Genomic DNA, 9,490 nt, shown 5'->3' with positions numbered 1-9,490 from the left:
AAGCATTTCTGGTAGAAGGCAGACTTACTTCCTGCATCATTTTCCCAACACTTCCCCCATAGCTATATCAACTATATCATAGCTATATCATAGCTTAGGACAACTGGGGTACAGCGAGGTAAGCCCAACTTTACTCACCTAAGCAAGAGAAGTTTGATGGAAAGTTGATGGGGTAATAAGCCTGGCAGAGCTCAGAGATAGCTGGGGACGGCACTCAAAAAGCATTAAGAAAATTTCTGCTGAGAAAGGAGAAAGTCATCGGAAATGTCTTTCCTACCTTAACAACAAAACAAAACGTAGATAACCTACAATACCACGTTCTAAACCCCCACCCTATTTAACATACTATAAGTTCTAGCCAATGCAATGAGGCTTTTTGTTTTTATGGTGGTGGTGATGGTGTCTGTTTATTTGACAGGATCTCACTATGTAGTCCAGGCTGGCCTTGAACTCATAATCCCCTTGACGTCATATCATAATACTTGACTGAACCTGCCAAACAAGACAATTTTTTAAATCAAGAGATCTAAGGGAATAACTCTATGGTAGGGGTCTCCTCCACAGGGACTAAAGGGAAAAGAAAGATTCATGCCTGTCCCCCAGCACTCCAGAGGCAGAGGCAAAAGAATTAAGTTTATTCAAGGTCAACATAGGCTATATAGCTAGATTTTGTTTAAAAAACAAAAAGAAGATTGAGATAGAAGATGAGGGGAGGAGGAGAAGAAAAAGGAAGAGAAACAACAGGAGGAAGAATTTACAGGCACAAAGATTGGAAAGGAGGCCAGATGTGATGGTATGTATCTATGATCCCAGTACTTGGGAGGCTGAGGCACGAGAATTTTAAATTTAAAACTAGCCTGGTCTGGTGACATATATAGTGAGACCCTGTCTTACAGAAATAAAAAAAAAAATACTACACACACACACACACACACACACACACACACACACAAAAGTTAGAAACAGAAAGGAAAAACTATCTTTATTCACAGATGATATAATTCTATATGATACAATAAATCTTAAGAATTTCCCCGAAGTATTACCAGAACTAATCAATGAGATTAGCAAGATGACAAAAATACATGATCAACTGTGTCCTACTAATTTTTAAAAAGAATTTTGTTTACACTGGGTTCAAAATAGATAGGACAAGAATAAATTTAACAAATCTGAGGCTTGTATATTAAAAACTACAAAACACAGATGAAACATAAAATATATAAATAAATGAAGAAGTAATTCCAGGTTTGTGGGCAATAAAACTCATTGTTGCTAAGATGGCAATTACAGAGGCTGGGTATAGTGACACCCTCCTATAATCCCAGCACTCTGTGGGCAGAGACAAAGGCAGAGGCAGAGGCAGGCACATCTCTGTGAGTTCGAGGCAAGTCTGGTCTACATAGTGAGTTCCAGAATAGCCAGGGAGACACAGAAACTCTGCCTAAAAGGAAAAAAAAAATAAAAAGATTGTAATTACAATTCATGTCAAACACTGAGATCTCATTCACTTACAGTGACTGTCTAATTTGTGAAGAATGCCACTGATATTCAGATGGAGAGTGAACTAAATATTAGGAACATTTTTAATGTTATTAATTCTTCCAGTCCATGAATGTGGAATGACTACATGGTAGTTTGAATGAGAACACCCTCCCCCATAAAGCTCATATATTTAAATGCTTGGTCACCAGTTGATGGAACTGTTTGGGAAGTGTGGTGATCTGAATAGAAATGTCCCCCATAGGCTCATATATTTGAATGCTTGGTCATTAGGGAGTGGCACTACTTGACAGAGATTAGGAGGTATGGCCTTGGGTTATGCGAGGCCTTGCTGGAGGAAGCATGTCATTGGGGGTAGGCTATGGGGTTTCAAATGCTCAAGTCAGGCACAGTGTGTTTCTCTCCTTCCTGTTGTTTGTGAATCAGGATGTAGAACTCTCAGCTTCTCCAATACCATGTCTGCCCGAGTGCCGCCATGATTTCCACCATGATAATGGACTAAACCTCTGAAACTGTAAGCCAGTCCCAATTAAATGCTTTCTTTTATAAGAGTTGCTGTGGGAGAGCTGGAGAGATGGCTCAGTGGTTAAGAGCACTGACTGCTCTTCCTGAGGTTCTGAGGTCAATTCCCAGCACACACATGATGGCTCGCAACTCTAGTTCCAGGGAACCCAGCACCCTCACACAGATGTACATGCAGGCAAAACACCAATGCACACAAATAAAAATAAATTTTTAAAAAAAGTTGCTGTGGTCATTGTGTCTCTTCACAGCAATAGAACATTGACTAAGATAGGAAGGCTTAAAAGGTGTGATCTTTTTGGAAGAGGTATGTCACTGGGAATGGCTTTGAGGTTTCAAAACCTCATGCCATTCCCAGTTAACTCTGTCTCTTGGTTGTTGTCTCAAGATGTTAGCTCTCAGATACTATACCAGCAGCAATACTACCTGCGCCATGCTCACCCCCATGATGACCATGGACTCACCCTTTCTTCTATAAGTTACCTTGCTTGGTTGTGGTGCTTTGTTACAGCAGTAGAAAAGTAAAACAGACTACTTGTGTGTTTTTATCATCAAAATCTTTTACTATGAAGTGTCCATGCTTCAATTAAATTTATTTCTAGTTATTTTTGTAGGTGTTACAAATAAGACAGCTTTTCTTTCTCAGGTAATTCACTATTAGCATCTAGCAATGCTATCAGTTTTTCTACATTGATTTTGTACTCTTAAACAGAATCTTTGGGAGTTTCTATCTATAACATCCACCTCATCTTCCAATAGTAAAAATTTTACTTCCTCCTTTTCAGTTCAGATGTGTAGCTGGAGTTTTTCTGTGTCCTGCCTGGTCCATGGTCAGGACAAATCTCTCACCCGCTGATCCCACAGCTGCTTGGACTTGAGTAAACACACAGAGACTTACATTACTTATAAACTGTATGGCTGTGGCAGGCTTCTTGCTATCTAGTTCTTATATCTTAAATTAACCCATTTCTATTAATCTGTAAGTTGCCACATGGCTTGTGGCTTACCAGTACTTTAAATCTTACTTCTCATGGTGGCGGCAGCTGGCAGCATTTCCTGACTCAGCCTTCCACTTTCCAGAATCATCCTGTTTATCTCACCTATACTATACTTCCTGCCTGGCTACCAGCCAATCAGTGTTTTTATTTATTTATCAATCAGAGCAACACATTCACAACATACAGAAAGACATCCCCAGCACAGATGTCTTCTATTTCTTTCTCTTGCTTTATTGTTCTGGCTAGATGTACAGCATTTTCAATAAAGATGGTAAAAATAGACTCCTGTCCTGTTCTTGATCTTCAAAGAGAAAACTAGCAGCTTGTCCCATTTGGTGCATTAGCTATAAGCTTGTTGTATATGACACTATATATAGTTATATTCCTCCTAAATTAATTCATTCTGGATTTAAATATGAATGTATAATGCCATTTCTACATGTACCAAGTAATATGGTTGTCTTTCATTAATGTGCTATGTCATACTTATTGATATGCATTATGTTAAACCATCTTTGAAACCCTGGAATGAATTCCACTTGATCATGGTGGAAAACTATTTTAATGTGCTTTTAGATTTGGTTTTCTAGTTTTATTGAGGTCTGCACCCATGTTCATAAGCACACTGATCTTTGAGTGTCTTTGTATAGTTTTACTATATTGGTAATTCTGGCCCTGTAGAATGAGTTTGGAAGAATGCCTTCTTTTTCCTCTTCATATACTTTTGAAAAGAATGAGTTCAGCGCTGGAGAGATGGCTCAGAGGTTAAGAGCACCGACTGCTCTTCCAGAGGTCCTGAGTTCAATTCCCAGCACCCACATGGTGGCTCACAACCATCTGTAATGAGATCTGGCACCCTCTTCTGTATACATAATAAATAAATCTTTAAAAAAAAAAAAAGCCATCTTACACTACCAGGCTCATTCCTGTTGATGATTAAATCTGTTAAAAAAAAAAAAAAAGAAAGAAAGAAAAAGAAAAGAATGAGTTCACATTAGTTCTTCAAATGCTTAGTGGATTTCAGCAGTAAAGGCTTTTTATTTGGGTGGGGGGACCTCATTACTGATACCATTTTATTGATCTTTGGTCTGTTTAGGGTTTTCTACACCATTTTAATCTCAGAAATTCTGTACATTTCTTCTAAGATATCAACTATGTTTAGCTATTCACAATTCTCTCCATTTCTGCATATCAATTGTAACCTTTCCTTTATTTCCTCTGATTCTGAGTAGTTGTCCCCTTTCGTACCCCCAGATAGTTCATTTTATTTGCTTGTTAAACTAGGTAGGTCTTCATTTGTTTCCACTCTAATCTTTATTATTTCTTTACCAATCTGGAGATTGTTCTCTTTCAGTTACTTTAGGTGTAACAATTAGTTGAGATCTTTCTTTCATGACATAGATACTGGTCACTATAAACTCCTGTTAGTATTATTTTAGTATGTGATTACCATTTTTGTTTTGTGAAATTTTAAATTTTCTTAATCTCTTCCTTAATCTATTGGTTATAGTATAAATTCTTTAATTTCCATGTGCTTGCATAGTTTGTAACATTTTTGTTATTATCTCTAGTTTTATTTCATTATGGTTAACAAAGACATGACTCCCAACTTTTAAAAGAAAACTTGCTGGCCATCTGTTTTATAAACTATCATGTTATCTACTCTGGAAAATGTTTCATGTTCTGCTGAGAACATGTATTCAGCAGGTTTTGGATGGAACAGCCTGTAAATGTGTTGTTTGGTTTGGATTGGTTTAACACTGGTGCATTTTGGTCTAAGTAATCTAGATTAAATGTTCCCCTATTGTTTTAGGTGATCTATATTTCCTTACTATTTATGTATCTGAATGTTCCGATACTGAATCCATTTATATTCATAGATACATTCGGGGTTATTTCCTCTCACTAAATTGATCCTTTTAGTATTTACAGCTTTCTCCTCCTTGTGATTTTTCTATTCTGAATCAAGTAGGTCCATTCTTGCTTTTTCTGTTCATATTGGACACTTTTTTCACCACCACCACCCCCCTTCAGTTTCTGTCCTTAAGCTTCTTAAGCAGTATATATTTGAATCTTGTGGTTGTATCCACTAAACAACTTACATTTCATTATCAAGTCAGACTCTACTGTTGCTGTTTTGTTGTTTTCTAGTTGGTTAGTTTCTATCTTCCTTCCTCTCTTCTTTCCATAGCCTTCCTGTGGTGAGGTCATTTTACTAAGCAAGGTATTTCGGATTCCTTGCTTCTTCTTGTTGGATTTTTTATTTTTTGATATATGTGTGTAGATTTTTACTTTATGGATAACATGAGACTTACAGAACTGTTAAAATTATAACCTATATTGAAACAATAGGAGCACAGCATCAATTACTAAGGAAAAGAAACCCAGATACCATCAAAAAAGTAACTTGGCTATCAAAATGGCTATGGGTAAAGATGCTTGCTGTCAAGCCTGACAACCCGAGTTCAAGTCCCAGGACCCACAAGTAAAAAGAGAACTGCAAGTTGTTCTGACCCCAATGAATGTGCACACACTCATACAAAATTACAAAGGAAAAAAAAAAATCTCTTCCATCCTTTGTTCCCATTTTGAATTTTTCACCATTTTTATGCATTACCTGTTTATTATCTTGTCTTCATACTTACTGTTTATACACCATGATACTAGATTATTTTGAATGTCCAGACCCTTCCCAGTGACTTTTAAGTTCTAACTCTTTAGCATCTTTCAGTATAACTTATTTGGGGGCAGGCTAGGAATGCTAGTGACAAATTCTAATAAAAGATTATTTTTCTTTCTTATAAGAGAGCTTTGTTAGGTGTAGTATTTAGTTTTTCCTTTACCAGGGTAAGTTTTTTTTGTCATCTCTTTGAGTAATCGTCCCAAATCTTTGGTAATTTAAAGTCCTAAAGTCCCAATTGGCTTCATCCTTTGACCACACCATCCCCCTTCAATCTTAAATTACCCTATCTTCAAGTTGTTTTATTCTGCTGTTTTCGTTTAACCAAGTACAATTTTCTTGTAGCTCGTTTACTTTAAAAATTGAAAGCTCACATTTATCAGTTGCTAAATGGTCATTTCTAATGCCCATTTTATTAAAGTCATTCCAGAAAGTTCGATGTCTGTTGGCATGCAATGTCAGCCACGTGTGAAAGATTAAGGCTTTCATTCTCATTTTAACAATCTGGTCTTATTTGTGCCTGCTGTTCAGTAAGAAGCAGGCTAATTCTTAGCTTGTAGTCACTTCTGCTGCTTCAGCACTAGCTGGTATCTTCGGTAGTTTTCAGTAGTCTCAAACCACCAGAGGCCATCTGACGCTCCTTTGTTTCAATGAGCAGTTATGGAATGTAACACAAATCTTAAAAAGTCTTAATAAAAAATAAATTAATTTAAAAAAAACGAAGCCAGACATTGGGGTGAAAGCTGAAAGATCAGAAAACCAGAACAAGCCACCGCCAACTTAGCTCGCTAACTCAGCTGATTCTGTTTCCATGAATCCTCAGACTGAAGTCCTCACCCCTGGGGGTCTCAGTTGAACTGCTGCTTAGTTCCTGTCTCCTCACACCTTATATACTGTTCTCCACCCAGCCATGTCACTTCCTGGGATTAAAGGTGTGTGTGCTTTCCAAGCAAGCAAAGGCATCAGATCTCAAGTGCTGGGCTTAAAGGTGTGTGGCCTTTAACTCAGAGATCCAGACAGATCTCTGCTTCCCAAATAATAAAATTAAGGGTGTGTGCCACCACTGTCTGGCCTCTATGTCTAATCTAGTGGCTGGTTCTGTCTTCTGATCCCCAGATAAGTTTATTAGAGTACAATATATCACCACAATGGTATCATTCAGAATTAACTGAATGACTGAAAAGAACTCACCCCAAGCCTTTGTCTGAGGCTGGAGGTCAATGGTATCTCACTCGCCTGTGATGAGGCATTGTAATCCTTTCTCTGGGCCGTATGTGGATGGATTAGCCCAACTCAACTTGCCTTTTTTTCTCCAAACAACTAATCCATCTTGTACTGTCAGGGATGGAAAGATATCAAACAATCCTATGGCCACCAACTCTACAATGCTCAGTCTGAGCACAAAGCCCATTGTCACCAAAAGAGCATGAAGGTCAACATCAATGCAAAAATTCTACTGAATGACTTGGTCCTGTGGTATTCTCAACCCAAGAACAAAACCAGACATAGCGATGCTAGCCATAATAAAAATCCAACTGGCTGGGACATCTGATACTCACACTGAGCTTGATAAACCTAGTCTGGATGCCAAATTTCAAGATCCAGGTATTTGGGACATTAGCCTCTCCCCACTGAATGCTTCGCTCATAGCTAAACCACAAAGCCTTTCCCTGAGAGCTTGTTAATGTTTCCACTATTCCCTCAAGGTTAAGCAAACTTTCTGGACTCCACCGCCCCCCCACCCCCGCAACACATGTGAGACACTAAATTTCCTTTGCAAGAAATTTAACTTCTATTATAGGTTAATGAATTTCCCACTAAACAAACAAAACCTTAATATTTAAGTCAGGCAAATCTCCGAGTTCATGGCCAGCCTGGTCTACATAGTAAGTTCCAGGACAGCCAAGGACACAAAGAGACTGTCTCAAAAGACAAAGAGCAACAAATGCTAGTTCTTGCTTAACAATTTAATGTCTAAAGTCTAGACTAACTTCACTGACCAACCTATAACCTACACCCCACATAGGTCACAAAACAGCTAGAAATCACCAAGCACCAGCAATATATAACAGTTTCTCCTGAAACAACACAAAAACCCTCACAACTCCTTCATCTATTATAATCAGATGCCATTATATACACACCCTGAATTCCCATTTGTTCCAGCTTTCTGTCAACTTGATACAAGTATCTAGGAAGAGGGAACCTGAGTGAGAAAATACTCCCATCAGATTGGTCTGTAATAAAGTCTGAGGCACTAGGTGGTACTAGGTTGTTTAAGAGAACAGCCTGAGCAAGTCATCAAGCAGCATTCTTCCATGGCCTATTTCAGGTCCTGCTTTCATGTTCCTGATTTTACTCAGTGATGGGTGGAGTAACATGAGTTTTCAGCTGAAATAAACCCACTTTCCTACTCAAATATTGTCATGGTCTCTATTACAGCAACAGAAAGCAAACTAAGGCTGTTCAACCTCCTTACCCCGAGTGGTAATAAATAGAACACATTACTAGTGGTAAAGTTACCCTGAGATCCCAGACTTGGCAAATAAAGAGGGGTAGTATTTTGCTTGTGCAAACTCAAAGATTCAAAGGTGTTAAGCAAATGTAAGCACATTTAGTCATACATAATACAAAGTTATACAAATGTTTACAAAATAGGAAACACTGACTATTAAGTTACCTTTAGTAATCCATCTGTGAATAATGATAGTAGTCACTAATGAAAAATAAATCTTTAAAACAAATAATGATTTGGTGTCAGGTATAGTGGGGCACACTTGCAATCCTAGCATTTGAGTAGTGGTATAGGTTCAAGGCCAGCCTACACAATAATATTGGGTGAGGTAGACACAGCAAAAAATAGGAAAGCGCAAGTTTTAAAGAATGTCACATTTTTATTGAAAATGCTACTCTACTATCCTAACTATTTTCATTTATATTGTCAAGTTACACGCTGTATAATGAGCCATCCAATGCAATATTTCCCACACTACACAGGAAACATAAATTTTACATATTTACAGTATTAAAGCCAAATATCCAGAATTTTGTTAAATGCTTTCTCAAATATAATACAGGAATAGCCAACCCCTCCATGTCACAAAGAAAATTAAGCAAAAGATGAATAAACGCTGCTTCCCAAAACCTCCCAGTGACCCAAATATAAGAGACATAAACAGCTAAAGTTTACTTTGGAAATCTCAATTTCTCATTAGATGACTATAATGGACACTGGTGGCATGCTGCTGTTTACTAATCATCAGTGCAAACACTGTCTTCAGGATGCCTGTACTGTTTCCACTTACGAGAATACCTGCAGGAAGAACTCTCTTACACCAAGTCAAGGCAGAAAGGAAATGGTACGGTGGTATAATAAGGCCCTAAGAAAGGCAGCAGGTCGTATAGTTACCTCCTTGTGGGCAAAATCCCTGCCCTAAAACTATGCAACCTACTACCTCTTCCTAGGAACCCATTTTATTCTTGCTGGTCTTCTACGTGGCAGATGCTTCAAGCACATGTTAACTCAGGCCTTTAAGTCGTTTCAAAATTCAACCACTTAAGACTTCTTTCACTGATGTTCTTAAAAGTTCTTGGCCACCTGATCTTGGCAAAAGCCAAAAGGCATCAATTAAAAAAAAAATCAAACTTAAGTTACAAAATTAAAATCCAATTATATGAGGATAAAAGAAAAAAATCAAAAGCAAATCTAACACTCAGGCCACTGCATACTAGAGTCACATTTAAAACAATTATTAAAATTCAAATAAAGTCTCACAAAATGGCCTCT

Source organism: Peromyscus eremicus, chromosome 5 (assembly GCF_949786415.1).
Source record: "Peromyscus eremicus chromosome 5, PerEre_H2_v1, whole genome shotgun sequence".
Classification (NCBI taxonomy): Eukaryota; Metazoa; Chordata; class Mammalia; order Rodentia; family Cricetidae; genus Peromyscus; species Peromyscus eremicus.
This window is presented reverse-complemented; position numbering follows the sequence as displayed.